The sequence below is a fragment of the Vanacampus margaritifer genome, chromosome 17 (assembly GCF_051991255.1).
Source record: "Vanacampus margaritifer isolate UIUO_Vmar chromosome 17, RoL_Vmar_1.0, whole genome shotgun sequence".
NCBI lineage: Eukaryota > Metazoa > Chordata > Actinopteri > Syngnathiformes > Syngnathidae > Vanacampus > Vanacampus margaritifer.
Window position 1 is genome coordinate 12,151,072 of NC_135448.1, and position 22,203 is coordinate 12,173,274.

Below are 22,203 nucleotides of genomic sequence, written 5' to 3' on the forward strand. Positions count from 1 at the left end.
CTTGACTGGCCTGGTCTTTTTTATTTTCCGACTATTGTTATTACCGTCACAAATTTTTTTTAAATGTTGACTCATCTGTAGGCGGCACTCGAACCGAGGGCGATGGCTAGGTTTGCATTTTATCTTCTCGTTTCGACTCATTGGATTCCATTGTACCGTATTTTCATGACCATAAAACATACGCTAGCATCCATGTTAGCATACAACAGGGATGTGATTTGACCAAAGTGAAATTATCTGAAAATTTAGCCGGGGGTCTGGGGGCCGCTGGCACCCAGCTAGGTCCAGGGCAGAGCCCTGGTGGGGGGACAAGGGGGGCAAAGCCCCCGGAGCTCATGGGTTTTCCGTGTTTTTAAGTACTTTCAATGCACTCACATGACAAAGAAATAGACAAAACAACAGCATAAATTTTCAATGTATATTGAACTATCCCATATAAAATGGCAGTTTTAGTCAACTCAAAATCAGTCATATTCAAAAACATTGGACTGCCTTTGCTTTTAAAAACTATCACTGAGAATATCATCATATCTAACTAATGTGATTACTAAGTTAACACATAAATAATGTTGAAGAGTTCAAATTTCATGAACAAATAATTGTATCATGACCAAATGAAAAGTAACTCAAATTAGAGCATACCACAAATGTCTTTGTTATAGCAAGAGATGTTATCTGTCGAAGTCATGTGCATACACAATGAACTACTACTACTACTAAAAAAAAAATCGGATTTTTTTTTTGGGGGGGGAGATAAAAAAAAAGCGGAATTCCGCGAATTAGCGGAAAAATCACATCCCTGATACAATTTTAAAAAGGAAAACTGAGTTTGGTACTACTTTACTGAAGTATTTAACAATGTAAACAGTGAGTTTGGTTGTACTTGAAGTATTTAACAATCACGTTCCTTTTGACCAATCCTCATCCACAAATCCCTCAAAGTCCTCATCTTCTGTCTCTGAGATGAACAGTTGGGCTAATTCTCCATCAAACACGCCAGGTTCCCTCTTGTCATTGTAGTATTGTGAGAGTCGTTCTCGTTCCGTGCAGCTCCTCAGAAATAATGCGAAAGCTCGATTAGTGCAAGCGGAATCCATTCACAAATTGTGGCATAACTTGCTCTAGCAGTTCCATAAAGCGAATGCAGAGAGCACCAAGAAGTCCAACTGAATCTTATATACAGGAAATCCGGCCCTGGTTGAAGACTGGCAGGCATGAGAACCCGAAAGACTCAACGTCATCAGTGAGTCTTTCGGGTTCTCATGCCTGCCAGTCCTCAACCAGGGATGGATTTCTTGCATATGAGCAATATGTCAGAAATGCTCCCACACAGACACTCAATCGCTTACCGAAGTCGCACAACAACATTTACAGATTTTGGAACTCGGTACACACAAAATTTTGGAGAAAATTTAAGACTTTTAAGTGTACCTTATAGTCGTGAAAATACGGTATATGCATTGTCTAACTTGAATGTTCAATATCGGTTTTCAAGTGACCCATTCAACAAAGAAGCACAGAAATGGCAAAGGAAAAGGATAAACAATAGTATAGTGTGTTCACTGTATGCTGGATTCAAGGTCGCAGCTTGGACACGAGCGCGTCCTCCGTTGCTTATCTCAGCCGAATCCTTGCATCTGAGGCGACAGAGAGAAAATGGCTGCGCGCTATGTATGTACAGTGAGTCACACGCAGATACACACTCATCTCCCGGTGAGGAGATAGAGATAACCCCAGAAAACACACACACGCACACACATCATAAGTAGTTCACTTTATCAGCAGCAAAAGAGAGCTGGCAAGCCATCTCTTCGCCATTGTTAATCGCTCTCTCTCATCGTCATCCGTCTTTTTTTCTCCTCCCTTTCCTCGCTCACTCTTTTCTTTGAAGCCCACAATTTAATAACCTCAAGTGCTGTCAGAGGAGGCGTTGAAAAATGGCTTCTATAAAACATAACGGCCTTAATCAGAGTGTGCCGAGGATTCTCCCCGCCGCCGCTGATTTACCCCCTCCAACACTCACACACACACACACACACACACACACACACACCCTCTCCCCTGCGATGATCCCCGCCTCTAATGAATTAATGTTGAAATATGCAGGGCCTCAGTAGTCATTAGATGCGCGCCGCTAGATGTGATTTAAGATGGCGGCCTTTTATAAACGGCGAGATGGAGCAGGTTGGGCCCGGTGGGCCAGCGCCCCCCGCCATGACCGACCCGAGTCTAGGCGGTGCTCGGGCCGAGCGAGGGTCATGGGCTGTTGTCGTCGTCTTTCGGTTTGTTTTCCGGAATGCTCCAGACGTGATTTAAGATAGAAGTGACAAACCCTTGGCTGAACCCAGGCGAGGGCGCCTGCCGATTGTTGTCTAGACGGAGTTCGAGTCACGTATGTTGGCTTGTCTGCCGGGTCGTTGTCATGTTTCAGATGGTTTTGAATGGGTCGGGCCCAGCCAGGTGGTGACGTCTGGACTGATCTGATGGCCGGAGACGAGATTTAAGATGACGGTTAGAAGTGGTCTGTCATCCTTGATGACAACATGGTGCGCCTGAGTTTTGGCGTTTTTCTCAATGGCTTGTATCGTATGTTCGCTGACCCCTTTTTGGATTTTTTATTTACACTTGAGACTTGATTTTTCTAAGTGTTCATTTGGATCAGTCTGTGCCCTGTCAAATAGCAATCGTATTGACTGATCTGAGCCTTGGCAGTTGCCAGTCCATTGTGGTTGTTTATGCTTTTGGGGTATCCTATAAGATGGCGGCATGATGGAGTGAACTTGCCTAGACGGCGTGGTCTTGACCTACCTGAGTCTAGATGATGCTACCGCCATGAGTGATTGCTTGGTAAGCATTTCTGTGTTATTGTCTTTCTGATTGTTTTTGTCTATGCTCATGCATCAGGCCCAAACACGGGCTGATAAGTTGAGGAGATTTGTCCTTTATCCGCCGCCTCGGCGCAGCCTGCGGTGGATGGGCGTTCATCATCATGCACTCCTGCCACGCCCTTTGACCTGTGGCTAGCGTGGCCCCAGCGAGCGAATCCCTGACTGTGACGGCAGCGTTACGTAAAAGCGATGACTTCAATAGGAGGCATCTCTCTTCCAGGTCGCAGCAGATTTGAAGATATTTAGAAGGCAGTCTGTGGTTTCTAGTGGCTTCTATTCGTTTTGAGACTCTTTGTGAATGCCATGTCCGATAATGGGTGGACATTTTGGTTGGTTTGAGGAATGGACACCTATAATGAAGAAAGCCAAATCTTCATTCTGTGTTGACTCACCGTGCAGCCCATTTAGGCAGCCGAATTTGTTGGGCCTGAATGAATACATGTAGAAGTTTTAAGCGTTAGCGTTTCTTGCAGCCACTACCCAATACTGTACTTCCTGTTTTGACTTATTGTGCAGCCTGATTAGGCAGCAAGCTCGTCGGGCCTGAAATAGTTGGTGTTGACCATTAATAGTTTTAAGTGCATTGTCTGTTATGGATAGTAGCACTAGAAAAGATGTGCTTTCTTATTGACTTCTCATTGGGCCACTGGTCTAGTTGGACCTGAATTAATTACATACGTGGTTTAAGCACATGCATTGCTTGTCGTATTTAGAATCACTTCAAAGATATACTTTTAGCATGCAACCTGTTTAGGCAACAAAACAGTAGTGCCTGAATGAATGCGTTGGTTGCCCCAGCCATGTTTTTAAGTATTAGCATTAGCTGTCGTGATGTGAACTAGGGCAAAACGTACTTCCTTTTGACCATTTGTCTTTTTTTTTTTGCAAGCCGTTTATGCAGTGAAGCAGTATTGTGTGTCTTCAACGCATTAATTATGCTTCAAGTCGCGCTGATTTTTTGTGCTTAGGAAATTTGAACAATCAAACATGGTCAAATACATTAATAATACCAAAAGCAATACCAGTGGAATTTATTGGCAGCAACAGAATGAAACAGGCAGTTTAACTTGCCAAACAAAATGGAAAAAAAATGCATTTGGTTTGAGCGCAGGCGTCCCCATCAAACATTTTCTGACATTTTGTTCAAAAGGCGCATCAAAGTGTTCCTATAACTTCCGCCCAACATTTTTTTGACAATGTTTCATTACTGTCGGGCGGCTCTGTAATCTATTTCCTTTGAGACGCCCCTGTGAAGTTGTGATCACACAATTTAACGGCGTTCTCGTCGCGGCGGCGGCGGCGGCGGCTACGACGGTGGCCAAAATTAATTAATAAATAAACACCGCATTTCTGCTGTTCATCAGCGGATGATAAAAATAGCTCTCATTATCACAGGTAAATTACCACTTTCATTTTTGTGTCAAAAAATTAATTGTATCCCTTAACAGCTAATCCCAGGAGAATGTTAAAGAAAAGAATGGGGAATGTAAAAAGCAAAAAAAAATAATCAGCGGTGCCGACCACCAGGAGTGCTAATTGATGCTTTCAAAGCCTTGCGTCAGTGTTGGCGTCATTCTGCGCCGGCGTACGAGTGTCCCGCAGCGACGGGCTGCAGGTAGAACTCACCCCATTACAAATGTGCGGATGTCAAGTGTTGATTTAGACGCCCCGGCAGGGAACTTCTCTTCATCTTCGCTTAACCAGGCGGGCTGACCGCAGAAGGAGCGGCGGCGGGCGCAGTCGTTTTTAGCGAGACGGCTGTGTGATGTGTGGCATTTCTCCCCGCTTAGTCGCCTGTCGGGTATGAATGTTGACATCAAACAAACACGACAAGTGCAAGTCAACAAGCGAGGTGGGAGACACAACATGGGAACAAAGATGAACTATATCGCAGTGGAAGATTTCATTATACTCTTTTTTTTTTTCTGTCCATTTTTTTCAAAATCAGAACATTTTTGGTAGTGAAGCACTTTTTATTTTATTACTAAAATTAGGGGTCAGTTTTTTGAGAAATTAAGAATGGATTTTTACTTTTTAACTCACCTGCTCCCAAAAACTTATAAATACGTTTTATTTTAAATATTACCGTGCTCCCAAAGACTTATTTATACGTTTATGTGGGGTTTTTTTTATGCTAGAGCATACAGAAGGCTCTAACTGAAGAGAATGCTTGAAGCAATGGTAGTTATTACAAAAACGTCCAGCAGGTGGCAGCAGAGTAGAAGAGATCAATCAGGGCCATGTTGCAAAAATCTCTTTCCCCCACTGTTTTAAACAGATTTGTGAATAATGATTCTCAAAAACTCAGCTATATTCTAATGCTAATTGCTGCAAAACGGAAAATAGATAGAAATATATTCTTTCTTTTTCTTTTGGTAGGTTCCATGTTTTTTATAGCAATAAAACACAATATTCTGTGAGCCTTGCTAAATCAGTCAAAATCCAGTAAAACAGCCGGGAGCGAAGAGGGTTGCTTCAGTGACAATGGCTGTGAGTGAATGCGTTAATAGTCTAAATGTATCGGTGGCTGGTTTTGGTAGGCTCCATGAGTACTCGATACCTTGAGATCAATTGTATGAAAGGAAATCAACTATCAATTTGTTTTGTTTGTTTTCCATAAATGACATCTTTTCTTTTTCATTCCAAATCCTCCTAAATTCTCGTGACAACATGCCCTCACGTCGAAAAGAATATTTGCCAACTTTGTCGTGACACGGATGACACGGCGAGTTAATGTATCACTCTGTGCCCATGGACAACCCACCGATGAATACCAACTGCATTAGCTGGGCCATTAGCACGTTTAAGCCGCCTGTAATGCCCGAGTGCTAGTGACACCTCTGGGTCCCCGCTCCACTTAAGCGCCGCGTCCAACTGACGGGTCTGACATGCCAGGTGACGGCAATGCCACTGCGGCCGTGAGCGGGGGGACCGCATGGTGAGAGTGGTTTTGTCGGGCTGCCATCACCTGAAAGAAGATCAGGCAGGTTGCTGTCAAGTATGGAGTGCACGTCCGTGCATGCTAGCAAGCATCTGGCAAGCTTTACTATTTCTATTGGAATGTTTTTTCCTCAAAACCAAATCAACAGTAACCATAGAATTTTTGCAAATTAAGTTTACAATTGAATTCATTTAGTTAGTTATTTTTCCAGTGGTGGTCACTGAACTGAATTGGACGACTTGAGGAAAGTCACTTTCCGCATGAAGTGCTTCTTCGCCTCAGCTCGATGTACTCGGTCCTCCCAATTGACGGCGAATGTGGCCATTTGATGAGCTAAGTTTGGCTACACGAGCCCTAATGGCCGCATTAAAAGAGGAGAGCGGGCAGAATGATGGCCGCACATCCGTCACTTTAATCGCCCGCTTCATTATTCAGTGGACGGCCGCCACCTGCTCATACATGAAGGCTGTCAATGGCGATGAGACGTCGCCAGGTCCGGTTTGAGGCAGCGTCTTTATTTTTCAGCTCAGGCACAAGCCTCTGTTTTTTTTTTTTCTCCATTTCTTTTTCCTAAGAGGAAATTAATTGCATCCCCGTTTGTCCGATTTATCTTTGGAGATGAGATCATTACTTGGTCTTTTTGGAGGTGCGTCATTATGATGAAAATCCCAAGGAAGAGTTTTCATGAGAGGTTGAAAGGTGCGGCCATTTTATGATCTGTTATGTTTCATCGCTGTTGTAGTGAAGTTTGAATTGGGACTCCTTAGTGCTACATGCAGTATTATTATTATTATTTTCTCGTGAACCTAGACTACTTGACTATTGTAGTTTTTATTGTCTTTTAGAAAATCTTTGGAAATCTGCCAAAGATACTATTATTGCATGTGGTTCTGGAGCTTACTCCCCATTATAAACAGGGATGCACTGTATATAGATAGAAATGCTTAATTTGATGATTTTTTTTTTTATGAAAAAATTGTTAGCTAGTGCAAAAATAGCCAGAACTTCACTCATTCACGTTGCACCTTTTTGCAGTCTTGTTGTATTTGTAACAAGCTTATAAGGTCATTCACTTCCTGTTTGGAATCCTAAAGCAACCCATTTAGGCAGCAAGCCATATAGCAGTGACAGCTACTGGTCACAACTTAATATTATTGATTTAAACTTTAAAATTTGGAGCAGTCAAATGTCTTTTTAGCCCTACCCCACTGTTGTTGTTCAATATCCGGTTGAAGCATAGCAAAGGTACTGGACCAGTAGCAAGTGCTGATATGATACACACACACACACGATAAGCGAGAATAAGCTGTCAGCAACCCCTGTTTGCGCGTCCTCTACATTCTTCACATTAGCACAGGGGGAACAATGCGTCTCGTGTGGCAGGTGGCCATAGTTCATAATGTGCTGATGCTGACCAAGTGTCACTTTGATCCATGGCGTCGGCGGAACGAGGGGGGGGACGCCGACGCCGCCACCGCCAGCCCTGCATGCTAAAGCGAGCGTTCCTGCGGGGGAAGCCGGCAGACGTGATACACATGAGGGTCGCCGCGTCGGGCCTCTTGACTGGGAAGGAAGGTGCGGCAAAGGATGGGAGGTTTTAGAAGAAATGAGCAGATGTGAGCAGATCGAGAGAGTCTGTCCCAGTTACGTTTTCAGGCAGAGAGAGCTGTGTAAAGAAACTTTAGGTTCTGTAGTAGGGATGTTCAATACCACTTTTTTCAGACTGCACTCTTTGTTTATGGCCTATTTCCTTTTCTTGTTCCGGCAATGTGCTCAAAGACACGGCACCGGGAAAAAACATTTCCAAGCTAACGACATTCAGAAGCAAAGCAGAGAAAACAAAAGTATCTTAGCAAAAGTACTGAATGAATGTACACTGGCAACTTTTAAACACATTCTAAAAGATTTTTAACCTGGATTTTGAAAGCATTTACACTCAGGGCTGACTTCACTTCGATTGGTGGCTTATTCCATTTGTGTGCAGCATAACAGCTAAATGCAGCTTCACCGTGTCTACTTTGAACTCTCGGCTCCACTGATTCAACCAAGTCTGCAGGTTGCTGAGTTTTCATGTATGACACGGCCCTAAAAAAGACTTTTTGGGGGGTCAGAATAATAATGATAAAGAGCAATTTATAGATGGCCTGTAATCAGGTCTTAATAATAATAATAATAATAATAATAAGGGAGATAGGGGAGAATGTGGAAAAAAATTATATCCACCCACATCCTAGAATGTGACTTATAGAAATGCAGAGAACTGTAAATATGCTAACATCGATGAATACTTCCCTGTTCAAACGAACAAATCATTTCAATAATAATTTCAGAGTAAAAAAAAAACTAAAGCAGGGAAGAAATGCAAAGTGAAATGCAAAAAGTCAGAGCTATTAACAAGTTCCGTCTGCAAAAGACAAGTCGGTGTTGACTTCATCTGTCTGTTTTTTATTCCCACTTTTTTTCAGACTGGTACCAGTACGAGTACTTAACTTGATGGGTCAATCATACCGATACCAATTACCGATACCACTAGTACTTTTGATATATTAATAAAGACAGATAATTGATTCATCCCAATATAGCGTTTTCCCTTCAAATTGCATGACATTAATGGCAGTTTTTGAAGCACTTTCTTCCATTTGTTCATGAAATACATATTTTATATACACTCTAAAAACAGTTGGACCGATCCACTTTATAGGTCAATTTGACAATGACCCAATTTTTCAACTCAACTTTATTTATAAAGTACTTTAAAACAAGTATTGGTGTATACAAAGTGCTGTACATGGAACAGAAATTGGCCATGCAGTAAAGATAAGTAAAACAAAAACAACCAAACAAATATTTTAAGTAAGTATATACAAGTAAATAAACTTTACATCAATAAATTAATAACAATATGTAGGTAAATGAGTGAGTGAATAAGTAAATAAATAAAATAAGCATCAATTTCGTAACACAAAATACAGCACGCACACAAAGCACCGAAACGATGCCAAGTCTCACGGTGAGCCAAAAGCAGAAGAATACAGACGGGTTTTAAAAGTAGCTAGAGAGGGAGATTGCCTATATTGAGCGGAAGGTCATTCCAAAGAAAGGGACCGGCAACTGCAAAGGCTCGATCCGCCCAATTTTTCGACCCAAGTATGACCAAAATTGTTTTACACTAAAAAGACCCATTTCTTAACTCAAATTTGGGTCAACCTGACCCAAGTGGAGGATCAGTCCATTTGTGACCCAACTGTTTTTTAGAGTGTAGAAACCACAATAATAGGGATTTTAAATAAAATATAACTAATATTCCATTGGCCAGAAAAATTCCCAATCAAAATTTGTGGTCTCAAGTTTTTTTTATTAGTTTTTTTTTTTGACGTGCCTTGCCCTAGCAGGAGTTAATGAATGACACTTTTGTCAGTACGTCAGGTTTTCTCTCAGCACGTCGAGGTCTCCAATCCATGCATTCAACTCGAGCTTTCTCTGTCAAGGTTTCGCCGTCAAGCGTTTTCTTCGAGGCCATCTGAATCCAGCCCTCCTCTCGTTTGTTGTTTGTGTTTTTGTCGACTCTCTTTTTCCCAATTTCACATTACAGTTTATTTTGAATGACGCCTGACCAGTGACCATGTGACCATAGGATTGTTGGGGCAAGTTCTTCAAACCCTTGATTTAGATTTTTTTTTTTTTTTAATGACCTGATGTGATTATCTATGATGGAGAATTTCAATGTCTAGTAAGAGCAGCCACACTCTTAGGTGTGTGTTGCCAGCGCATATGAATTGAAGTTGGCATGGATGTGTAACGTAGTTGTTTACACACACACACACACACACACCTCGAGGCAGGTTTGTGCAGTCGACGGTGAACATGATCAAAGCACAGCTGAACACACACACACACACTTGCACACACACCCCCGTCCAATTTCCATATTCAACAAACTGTCACGTACACAAACACGCTCCTTTGCGTTTGCTTGTTTTGAAAGGCACACGCATTGTGACACGGTGACAACATATTCATGTCACCTAAACAATGCATGTGATAGAACAGCATGTCGACGGCTGCGCGAGGATGTTCGCTCAGTGAAGTTAACAGCGTTTAAACGCCGTCGTTTGTCAGCCAGACGTCGCTAGGCATCATTGTTTGTATTGGAGGAAGACGCGCGAAACGTGACGGCCGGCCGGCCGGCGCCGAAACATCGGCGGAATGCTCCGGCGGTGTCGGCGCTCCGCAATTCCACACTTTAGCTCTTCCTCCTTCTGGATTTATTGCACGGGGAAGAAGAGAAAGCACCCCCAGCGCCAGGCGATCTGTCATCTCAACATTATCGGCCAAACACAGCGCCTTCCATACGGCGCTACAAGGGCCAGGCCAAATTGCTATTTTTATGGGACATGATAAAGGAAATGCTTCCTTATGTTCACTTTTTTTTTTCTTTTCTTTTTTTTTTACCTCCTCTGATGTTGGCGCCGTTATTCACGATGCTGGAAGCCATTTGGCACCGTGTGACGCTCGCTGGGGGAGGGGTAGCAAGTGGACAAATATGTATTTTGTGTTAAGCGATGAACCACAAATAAAGACCTCCCTCAAATAGACATGTCAGGAAATGTATTTATTTATTTACACCGCTTATGAACTGAGATAAATACATTTCCTGGTGCTGTTTCATATAAGTTTGCCGTTCTGCCTAAAGCGAGCTAGCCATGATGTCTGTTATCAGAAGCTGAGCTGCACTCTTTGTTTATGGCCTATTTCCTTTTCTTGTTCCGGCAATGTGCTCAAAGACACGGCACCGGAAAAAAACATTTCCAAGCTAACGACATTCAGAAGCAAAGCAGAGAAAACAAAAGTATCTTAGCAAAAGTACTGAATGAATGTACACTGGCAACTTTTAAACACATTCTAAAAGATTTTTAGCCTGGATTTTGAAAGCATTTACACTCAGGGCTGACTTCACTTCAATTGGTGGCTTATTCCATTTGTGTGCAGCATAACAGCTAAATGCAGCTTCACCGTGTCTACTTTGAACTCTCGGCTCCACTGATTCAACCAAGTCTGCAGATTTTCATGTATGACACGGCCCTAAAAAGCCTTTTTGGGGGGTCAGAATAATAATGATAAAGAGCAATTTATAGATGGCCTGTAATCAGGTCTTAATAATAATAATAATAATAAGGGAGATAGGGGAGAATGTAGGAAAAAATTATATCCACCCACATCCTAGAATGTGACTAATAGAAATGCAGAGAACTGTAAATATGCTAACATCGATGAATACTTCCCTGTTCAAACGAACAAATCATTTCAATAATAATTTCAGGGTAAAAAAAAAAACTAAAGCAGGGAAGAAATGCAAAGTGAAATGCAAAAAGTCAGAGCTATTAACAAGTTCCGTCTGCAAAAGACAAGTCGGTGTTGACTTCATCTGTCTGTTTTTTATTCCCCCTCCTCCTTCCCTTCCTCTTCCTCTTGTCGTTTACTCTCCTTCAATCCTTCCCTCGGCGTGCCTGACAGGCAAACTGACAGGCCCTCAAACTGCCGGCGAGAAGGCGAGCATTAATTAAGTCATTGCCGGACTGTAATTTCCTTGAGAAGTTAAAAAAAAAAAAAAAAACTCACACGCGAAAAGGTTACCGAGACCTTTTCTGTGTCAGAATTACCATGTGTCATGAATATTAATGCGCTTAATGAAGACAACCTTTGCTTCATCAAGAATGTTCCAGTAGCAGGTGCCAAGCTGATAAACTCACTGGCTGATGGCTGTTTTATTTCCTTCTATTTTAACTTTCATTTCATGTCAGATCTTCCGAGTCCGTTATTCAAATCAAGCAATCGCATATCTTGAAGGTGCCTGATTTTTCTGCAGTTTTGCACGTCTTTTTTTGTGTGATGGTGCCGACCCGCTGACTGCTGCGGTCATCAGAATCCGGAAGACTTATTAGACGTTCTTGTATGGGTGGAAACTTTTCAGGTGGTCAAAATCATGATAGGAAAAAGTTGGTAAAAGAGCACAATATGTTTCACTATTTACCAATCTTAAGCATCAATCTCAGCCTTGAACGCAATCCAAGGTGATGTATTGCCGTGTCAGTTTTGCACAGATGGATGGCTTTGGTTTTTGACCAGAGTTAGCAAAATGCTGCCTACTGCTAATACTAATGCCACTCGTTGCGTAGTTGACATGACCCACACTTAAGCGTGACCCTTTTTGAGCCTTGTGTCCCGAGTCCCGTGGATTTCGCCAGCCCTATTGTTTTCTCCCACTTTTACGCTCATTCTGTGTCAGTTCCCTTTATACGTTACAGCTGAACATAAAAATGTGTCTAAATCCCATTTTCACCAGACTGTGTGAAACTAAGAAAGAAAACCAAAAGTCGCAATGTCGCCCGCGAAGCTTTTGATTTCTCGACCCGGTGCCTCAGCTGTCCCTGCGCTCCTCCTCGTTCCTCTCCTTCCGCCTCTGGCTGCCCATTATTCCCGTTGCATAATAGAGATGCCGAAACATTGACAGAAATCATTTACCGCGGGATTATTACATCCACACGCACGCTCGCGTTGGAGACGCGCTCAAAGAATGCAATCTGAGGAGGCTCTCCAATTGTCTTTTTCTATGTATCCGCTCGTCCCCGATGCTTGATCCGAGCGAGGGTGAGCATCTGCTTGCCGAAATGGGACGACTCCTCTTATTAGGCTGCCACGTCACACTAAATCAGGGATTCCCAAATTGTGGAGCGTGCACCCCAGGGGGTGCGCCACTTGAAATGTGTAATAGCTGTCTGGTATAATAATTACCCATTTTGTTTTTTTTTTTCATCAGTTTTTTTAGGGTGTGTGAAGTAGAGAGGAGGGTGCACCAACTCTGTCATGTTTCGGTTCTGTGGGGGTTTTGTTTGTTATAGGTGTTCTTGTTGTTTTTGTCTGTGGTTGGTGTTTTTTGTCTTGTGTTGCTGGGTTTTTCCCTTGTCTCGTTATGTCCACGTCCACCTGTGTGTGTCTACCCTCCCCCAGGTGTGTCTCATTAGTGTTAGTGTTCACAGCCAAGTCGTCTTCGTAACAGCTTAGTAGATCATTGTCACCGCCAAGTCATCGCCATAGCTAAGTGGTCATCGTCACAGCTAGCTAAGTCGTCTTCGTCACAACTAGCTAAGTGGTCATCATCACAGCTAGCCAAGTCGTCCTCGTCACAGCTAGCCAAGTCGTTTTCGTCACAGCTAGCTAAGTCGTCTTCGTCACAACTAGCTAAGTGGTCATCGTCACAGCTAGCCAAGTCGTCCTCGTCACAGCTAGCCAAGTCGTTTTCGTCACAGCTAGCCAAGTCATCTTCGTCACAGCTAGCCAAGTCGTCCTCGTCACAGCTAGCCAAGTCGTCTTTGTCACAACTAGCTAAGTGGTCATCATCACAGCTAGCCAAGTCGTCCTCGTCACAGCTAGCCAAGTCGTTTTCGTCACAGCTAGCTAAGTCGTCTTCGTCACAACTAGCTAAGTGGTCATCGTCACAGCTAGCCAAGTCGTCCTCGTCACAGCTAGCCAAGTCGTTTTCGTCACAGCTAGCCAAGTCATCTTCGTCACAGCTAGCCAAGTCGTCCTCGTCACAGCTAGCCAAGTCGTCTTCGTCACAACTAGCTAAGTGGTCATCATCACAGCTAGCCAAGTCGTCCTCGTCACAGCTAGCCAAGTCGTTTTCGTCACAGCTAGCTAAGTCGTCTTCGTCACAACTAGCTAAGTGGTCATCGTCACAGCTAGCCAAGCCGTTCTCGTCACAGCCAAGAGGTCATAGCCCCAGCAAAGTCAAGTCACTCCACAGCAAGTCAAGTCAAGGCAAGTCAGGTCCTGTCAAGTCGCGCTCGTTCCAGTCATGGCGACCGGTCTACTCACGTCCCGTCCGGTCATGGCGACCGGTCCACTCACGTCCCGTCCGGTCATGACGATGAGTCCAGTCACGATTGTCTGCTCACAAGTTCTTCATATTGCACTTCATTCTTGTCTCACTGCCTTGCATTTGGGTCCACCATCCCTCAACCTATCACGCCCACCCTGACAGTCAGAATGTTTAAACATGCCTACATTTGGTACCAGAGTCTGAAAGAAGTGTTGTTATGAAAATCACGGTCTCTGTTACATGATATATCAGTAAAGTAAACACAAATTTGTAAAATCAAACTTCTTTGGAGTGCTTCTATAAAGAGGAGAGAAAAACAAATCATGAGACTGAAGAGTCGACAACTTCCAAGAAAAATAAAGCTACATTTAAGAGACAATATCAGCAGTCTTACAAGTGATAAGTAGCACCTTGATGGTGTCATTGACTCCCATTACTCCAAGAAAGGGACTAGCCATCTGGCATACAGGGCAGATACCAAATGGGCCCGTGTCTTTTGTCAATGCTGTCCTATTGATTATTTTCCTCCATTTTTATCCCAAGAGACCCCCCCCCCCCCCCCGCCCCCAAATTTAGAGGGAGCAGCCAGAATCTGTTTTCGATGTCCAACAGCCCATCAAAATATTGCTTAATGTGTAACCAGTCATGGCACAGAAAAGGATGGGGGCCGCTGACCTAGATGACACTCGCAGCCACCCCAGGGGTGCTCAAGTGTCCGCCACAGGGTGCGTTTGATGAAGCGTAATGCAAGTCTATATATGGGTTGGGGGAAGGGGGGTGCGTCATGTCTGTCAATATGTTGAAAGGGTGCGCGGGGTGGGTACCCAAAGTTATTTAACCACCTGTGCCAGGTGCCCTCGAGGTAATTACAGTTTCAAGAGGAGAGTGCGCCAACTCTGTCGGGATGTTTAAATGGGGTGCGGTCCTTCAAAGTTTTGGTAAACCTGCACCGAGTCCAACCAAACAACCGCCGCCGTGTCTGGTCTTATCTATCATTCCGGCTGCATTGTGAGGAAGTGGGTCCATCCTCTTGAGACAAAAGGCCACACGCGCATCCACACCGGCGCACACGCCGACGAGAGCTGTGAGGTGCGCTGTCATGCACCTCTCATTAATTCCAAGCTGTCAGCGCTCTCCCCCCTACCGTATCGGCCCCCGGAAAGGTGACAGCTTTCCGATGACTGACAAAGGCTCTTTAGGTGATACGGAGGATCCCCCCGCAGCAAACGCCGGCTTGTGTAAAGTGCCCCTCAAATGTCACTTTTGCCGCCCGGAGATGCGCACGCCCACGAAAAAAAAAGGAACAAAAAAAAAAAAAAAACAGAGGACCGCTCTCAAGTCGTCAAGCATGTGTGACATCCCGAGGCTGCCAGTGTCACCGAGGCATCAACTCTTAAAGCTTTTAACATCCGAGAGAGGTGGCGTTGTTTGACAGTGCTATTGGTAGATGCTATTGTTGCGTGTCATTTTTTTTTTTTTCCTCCACACTCATGCTTTGGATTGACTTGTTTTTTTTTGTAAGAGATGTGTAGAACTGAGGCAAACTTTCCCTGCGTGTCCGTTCAGCTGTCACGGCGACAGCGAGCCGTTTTTCGGTGTCAGGTGGTGCCAGGCGAGACTTGGGTCAGGTAGAAAGAAAATGTTGTATTGTTTGGCTCGTATTGACAACCGCTCGCTTGTCCGTGACAGTTTTGTTACCTGAGCTGCTCGGAACATATACTTGCAAAGGGTTTCTACTTGAAGAGGAACTTCCTGCTTTTACTAAAAGGCCACAAGCTATAAGCATGTAAAAATGCATTCTAAGTGCTCGTTTGAACTACAAATGTGTTCAATTTTAGTTCCAATTTCAAATTAATGTTGCCTATAAAAGCAACAGCAGAATTGATCAATTCCAGAAAGTTAATTCAACTTTAGTCATAAAACCAAGTAGTGTTTATCACGATCGACCCCAATTCAAGCAGACAGTAACGTAAGTAAGTAATGGAAAGAGGAAAGAGGTTACTTTTTCATGCAAAATAATAATAAATCATGGGTTCTTGTTTGGCACGTGCCAAAAATTTGAAATCTTATTGTTTTGCTGTCACCCTGCTAGCTAGCGAACAAGCTAGCTAGCTAACTAACTGATTGACTGACAGATTGCAAAAACTTCACCAAAAATGGCAGAATTTGTTTTACAGTTGTGCTATAATCCTGCTAACTAGCTAACTTATTATTTTAATGTTGTCATAATTCTGTTCCATGCTCAATAGCTAATGAGTAAACTTGATCATTTACACTGAAAATGGAAGTTGAACAAAAATGTTTGCTTTTTCTTGGTCAGCCCAACACAGTTTTGCATTGCTACTCATGCCTACTCGCTAATGTCAAAAATGGACCTCCTTTCCCAAAATGTCATGGCTTGTTGTTTGGCCACCCTGGTACAAAAAAATGTTTTATAGTTTTGCCGTAATCCTCATAGCTAGCTCGTTAACTAACAATCTACCATTAACGGCTTGACCTTCTCGCATGAGCCGCCACACTACAAAGATGTTGATTTGTAATTCCGCAAGATAGCTTCACTAAGTTTAGTTAACTTATGTGATTGTTATGCCTCACATTGTTATGCCATACATAGATTTGGGTGGGATTGTTTTGGCACAACACATAACCTAATCTAAATCCAGTCGCAACTTTATACAGCACACACACAATCAAAGCACACTTAAAAAAAAAAATTGCTCCTCAAATAAAGACAAACTATTGTATAACTTTTGTCCAAACAGGTGTTGTGTGACCCTCAACTCTATTAAGCATATTTAACTTCTTCTCAGTTTCTGGCTGATAATAGAAATTCTCTTTTACTTTAAAACACTCGCAGATTGAAAACGGAGCACAATGGCGGAATTAATTCGGCAACTTACTCCAAAAGTTCACGGCGCGTGAACACCTTAATATGCGTGGCCTTCACCTTTACGGGCTCATAAAAACGCACCCAGTTGTGCCTAATTCTTTTATAATATGTAATTTATTAAGAGCAGCGTATGTTAATCGGAGTCTACGTGGGTGAGGTTTAAAAAAAAAAGTGTGGCCACGGAAAGGTCAATAATATTGTTTAATGCGGCTTTAATGATTTGCATTCTTTAGCACGTATTTTACATGGTTATTTGCAGCCGATAAAACCAGCCTGCCTCTTGTTAATCTCTTGTGAAATATTGTTATATTCAAGGCAGGCATGCACTGAATTAATGAAGATTCAAATATGATGTTCTGCTATCGTTTTTTTTTCACAATAAAATATCTGCATGGTGCAAAAGTAGTTGAAGTGCATTTCTACTTACACGTCTGCACAACTGAATGAGATCAATATAAAAAATAATAATAATAATTTATTATTATTATTTCCTGTTTAGATGAGGATGTCATCAGCCAGGGGCAGCGCTCATCATGCCCCATCTGTGATAAGCAGCAGCCTGGTAAGTGAGACGATGCTGGTCTGTCCTCGTGTTGTTGTTTTTTTGGCGTCCATTTAAGTTACAAACAACAGTTGCAAGTAAATGACACGTCACGACAACACACATTGTTGCACGTTGACAACACACATTGTCGAAGTTTCAGTTATGGGCATCCAGTCCTTTGGCTAGTCAGTAACAACTTGGCTTATTAGCATGCCAAACAGTGTGCTTCCTTCATCGCAATTTAAAGGGAAAGTGGTATTGTCTGATTACTGAAAGAGGCTAATTATTTGTCCTCTTTTGCGTGTTCCAAAAATTTGAAGACAGATTTCTTGTAAGAAAAACTCCTTGCAAGGATGATTTATTTCAGAGAATCTCCGGTCACGGCAACACTCAACATCACGTAAAAGGTGGAATTAAAGGGTGCGCGTGTGCCCCCTCTTTTGCGGAATCCAACTTTTAAAGAATCCAGATCAGTAGGAGAACACCTATTTCTCCTCCCATCATGAATAAGTAAATATGTTATATAACAGAAGATTACAAAAACAGAATTCTCAGTTGCAGCTGTGTTCATCTCTAGACAAAATATACTCTCAGGGTACTTTTCGTACTTTGTCCCATAACAAAATCTCACAAACAAATTGAACTGGATTTAGAGTGGCCGTGAGTGATGACGCGAACAGAGTCAGTGGTGTGTGTGTGTGGGTGTGTGTGCTCTCTCGAAGCAGAATATGTTCTCACGAAGAGAATGTGTGCGCAAAACACTGAGAAGGAATTTTTAGACCAAACAATGTACCAGCTTAGGTTAAAGTCAAATTATACTGAGTTCAACACTATTCCACCTGCTCTACACATCCATAAAACATTTCAACATGGTTAATATATGAAATAAAGAATTAAAAATGTTAATAATGTCTAACACTACCCGTAACGTTTTGTTGCTAGAAAAAAAACGTGGCTAACTTACCTAAAAATAGAAATAAAGCAGCAAAATCCACCTGTGTTCCATCCATCCATCCATTTTCTTAACCGTTTTTTAATCCATCTCGGAGGCAGCCATTTTGTCCCTTGCTGTCGACTGAAAATGACATCACAGTTGCTCAGGTAATGACCAATCACGGCTCACCTGATTTCTGAGTTTTGTCATGTGACATTCACAAGCTGAGCCACGGTTGGTCATTTGCTGATTCCTGAGCAACTGTGATGTCTATTTTCAGTTGACAGCAAGTGGCAAAATGGCCGCCCCCTGAGATGGATGTAAAACAGGTCGATGTTGCTGCTTCGTTCATATTCTACAAACAATATTAATCACAATGCCATATTTAGACTAGTGGTGTTGCATAGAATGTATTGTAAAGAATTTTTTGGGGTTGGCGCCCTCTTTAAGATCTTTCAAATTTTAGAGGCGCTTGGATGTACTGTTCGGTTGCTTCTGTACTCTCAAAACTGGGCTCGACACGACCATGCGGCCACTTTTCCAGTCTTTCTGTTGTTAAGACATGAAAAGTCACGTTCACAAATGTGCTTTCCCAGAATGTTTGTGTGAATGTGTGTCTATGCACTTTTTAGTGCGTAAATCTGTATAGCTGCCATTTTGTGTGGGTGTGTTCAAAGAAAAGACAACAATCAAAATAAATTGCTTGTTAAAGACAAGTTCTTGTTTGTTTCTCAGTGGGAGCCAAGTTGCGTTCAAGAGCACTACAGGCTCATCATCTAAAAAACGTTTGCCACAGAACAAACTCGCATTTAATAACAACGTTGTGTTTAGACAACATTTTCCCCAAAAGCTTGTTTTGCTCTTCAAATATCAACAGTCACTCTGCGTGAAACGTTATGCTAATCGTCGTCAGCAATCAAAAGGAGTAATTGATTAAGACTGAACTGAGAGTGAGCAGTAAAAAGAAGATGTTATCGCTTGGAGTCTTGTTCAGATTGAAAGCGTCATCAGCGAGCGTCTCCTTGAGTGCACATGACACCTCGCTCATTTCGCTGGTGGCTACATGACTGATGTGTGATGTGATGACTCCGTTTCTCGCTCTCTCTTTTTTTTTTGTTGGACATGTTTGAAGGCTCGGCCGTTTGTGAAGTTTAGTGACGGGCGCGCCAGCGAGCGTTTTAGCGAGATAAGTCGTTTGACACGCGCACATCACAGCCCGCCCGCCTGCCACATTTTGTGTGTCCACGTCGGGCGCTTTTTTTTTCCACTTTTCAGCTGTCACAAGTGACGCTGACGCACTCTGAAAAGCTGTCAAAACTAAAAATACTGTTAAATTGATCTGGGGCCGCTTTAGAAGAAAAAAATTAATTTGCTATTTAAGAAGCAAAAAAAAAAAAAAAAAAGAGTTCCCCCCTTTTTAACACTGCGGCGTTGATTAGAGCAATTAGATGTATCCTCCAGAGTGAAGGCCGCATTGAAGCCAACAGTCATTGAACGCAACACGACAGCTGTTACGGCTGACAGGAGACTTTGTCGCTTTGAGACGTGCTCGCACACGCACACGCATGCTAACACAGGCATACAGCATTCCATGTATTATGTTCAACCATATACATAGACGCATAGCACGCGGCTGCAAACGTTGCCGCTGGCGCACACGTAGATGTGCGCACACACAGAGTAGAGCAAAGTGAGGAAACGAGCTGAGTGTGCTCCTGGTCCAGTATTTAAGCGTTATGTAGGATTGCGCTAATTGGCCCACGTCTGTTCTAAACATAAAAAGCCTGTTAAACGTCGGCCAATTAAAGTGGCGCCAGTGTGTTTAACTGACACAAATACTGACAAAACACTCCGATTGGGAAGAAAATCACATTCCATACTGTACATACTCTACTGTGTATAGATTTTATTTTATTTTTTTGGTAAAGATTGAGAACTTTTCTTTAATTGGTGTCCATGAAAGTGAAAGCATGATTGGTCACGGTTATTTTTTATGCCGTGAAGATGACATGAGAGCGTTTACATATAGCAAATAAGAATTTTCATGAAAAAGCCTGTCTAGTGTGTGTTTGTCTTTCTTCGTGTTTCTCCTGCGTGAGACACACACACACACACACACACCATGCGATCCCTATGGCCAAACATCCCCCTCCCCCTCCTCCTCCCCCTCCCCCTCGTCCCCGTATGTGTGACCACTTGTCATGGGATGTTTATGGTCCATTGTTTGCGGTGCTGATGATCACTGTCACTGGCTTCTTCCATTACCAACAAATCCTCTGATGGATGAGCCCCGCCCCCCCACGCACCCCATCTCACCCACCCCCTCCCCCTCACACCAGCGTCCTTGACCGCCAGGGCAGCCTATGAGTTGATATCCTTTAAAGCAGCAATTCCTATCCAATTTCACTTAATTGCTCCCAACATTATTTATGACTAAATAGTCTTTGTTCATCTATCTATGCGTGTTTCGGTTAGTGACAGGCAGAACAATTAGATTTACCAGCTCACATTGTCCTTTCAGTATAGTGCATATACTTTATTATAGGAAATTACAATTGCACTTTCAATCTTTCGCACCTCTTAGGAGGGCACTCGATGTTTGGGAAGGCCTTATGTTTAATGCTCCAAGTCATCCATAACATCATTTTTAATGCCAAGCACCCTCTTCAACATCTTGACATGGTTGGCGCACCCCTAATCACAGGTGTGAAAGTTTTGTTTTTCGAAAGGAAATACTCATATTTAACCATTCTTTGTAGGAACAAAACAATTGAACTGAACAATTGATTAGAATGGTTATTTGTAATTAATCGCATGACTTGATGAGTGTGATATTGATTTGTGTTGAGGTAATTTTTCTGCCACTAGATGGCATAATTGCATTTGTAAGACATTGGTGACAGCTCAGTGAATTTTTCTTATCATATTAAGAGCTATCTAATCTTATGATAATAATATAATAATAATTTTATTTATATAGCACCTTTCAATCAACACAGCACAAGATGCTTTGCAAACAAATAAAATGCAAACACATAAAACCCAACAGGCAGTTAAAACAATTAGCCATAAGAAGTTTAAAATAAAAGAACAAACGTAGAAATATACTAATATAATAAAAGTCAAACAATGTAATCAGAAAACGCATGAAGTAACTTGTGAAATTCTGCACATTTTAAAAATTGTAAAATACAACCTCACTCCAGTCTCCACAAATATATGCATTATTATTAAATGTATTACTGCTGAATTTTGACGTGTACGTGTCTGCTGCGTTGGGACCGGACTTACCCCAGTACAAGCTTTCTAAGTAAGGGGCGGTTATTAATCGTGCGTTCAAAAAAATGGTGGTGTTAAAGGAACTTTAACTCAAAATTAACGCACTAATTTTGACACCCCTAATTATAACATTAAATCTCTTAAGTTGGTGCACCCCCTTAACCCACACGCACTCCTTTGGATGTATAGATGTTTTTAATTATTATACTGTACAAGAATGCCTTGACATTTATAATCTTGCTCACCCCCCAGTAAGTCACTCCCAGTTTATAATTTACGTCTGTGCACTAATTTACCAAATATAGACCATATTTAATGTTATATGCCACACTTTTGAAACCCCTTTAACGTTTTGACAGAGTTGGCGCACCCCTCTCCTTTTTTTCATACACACCATAAAGATAGCTACTGACGGTGCCATTATTTTATTTATTTTTTACAATTATTTGCAGCCCAAAATATTTTTAAAGAAGAAGTATACCAAAATATATATAATAATAATAAATCATTGTTTGTTATACCTGAATACACTCTTAATCATGTGCACCCCCGGGAGGGTGGTTCCAATTTGCAATTCCCTCGTCTGTCTCCGCTTAAATAGCACATTGAAACAATATTTCTGCTCCGGTGCATCCATTCCAAAACTTTTAATAGCGACACACCCCCTCCCTTAACATCATAACAGTGTTGGTGCACCCCATCTCACCTAGGTGATATAAATAAATAAATTATTGTCCTATGCACCACTAGTGTTCCATATGTATTTAACTCTATCTATGCCATCCATTCCCAAACTCAGGTCATGCATCCCCTTCAAGTTCCTGGCGCACCCTCGTACCACCCACGCA

At 42.4% G+C, this 22,203-nt stretch overlaps 1 protein-coding gene across 2 annotated transcripts in view; it reads left to right on the plus strand.

Moving 5' to 3' along the window:
* LOC144036873 (teashirt homolog 1-like) overlaps positions 1-22,203 on the plus strand; it is a 128,957-nt gene that overhangs the window by 67,595 nt on the left and 39,159 nt on the right. For both annotated transcript variants that reach the window (XM_077547794.1, XM_077547795.1), the window contains exon 4: positions 17,098-17,160. The gene's annotated coding sequence lies outside the window, so the exon portion shown is untranslated. The remainder of the gene's footprint in view (positions 1-17,097; positions 17,161-22,203) is intronic.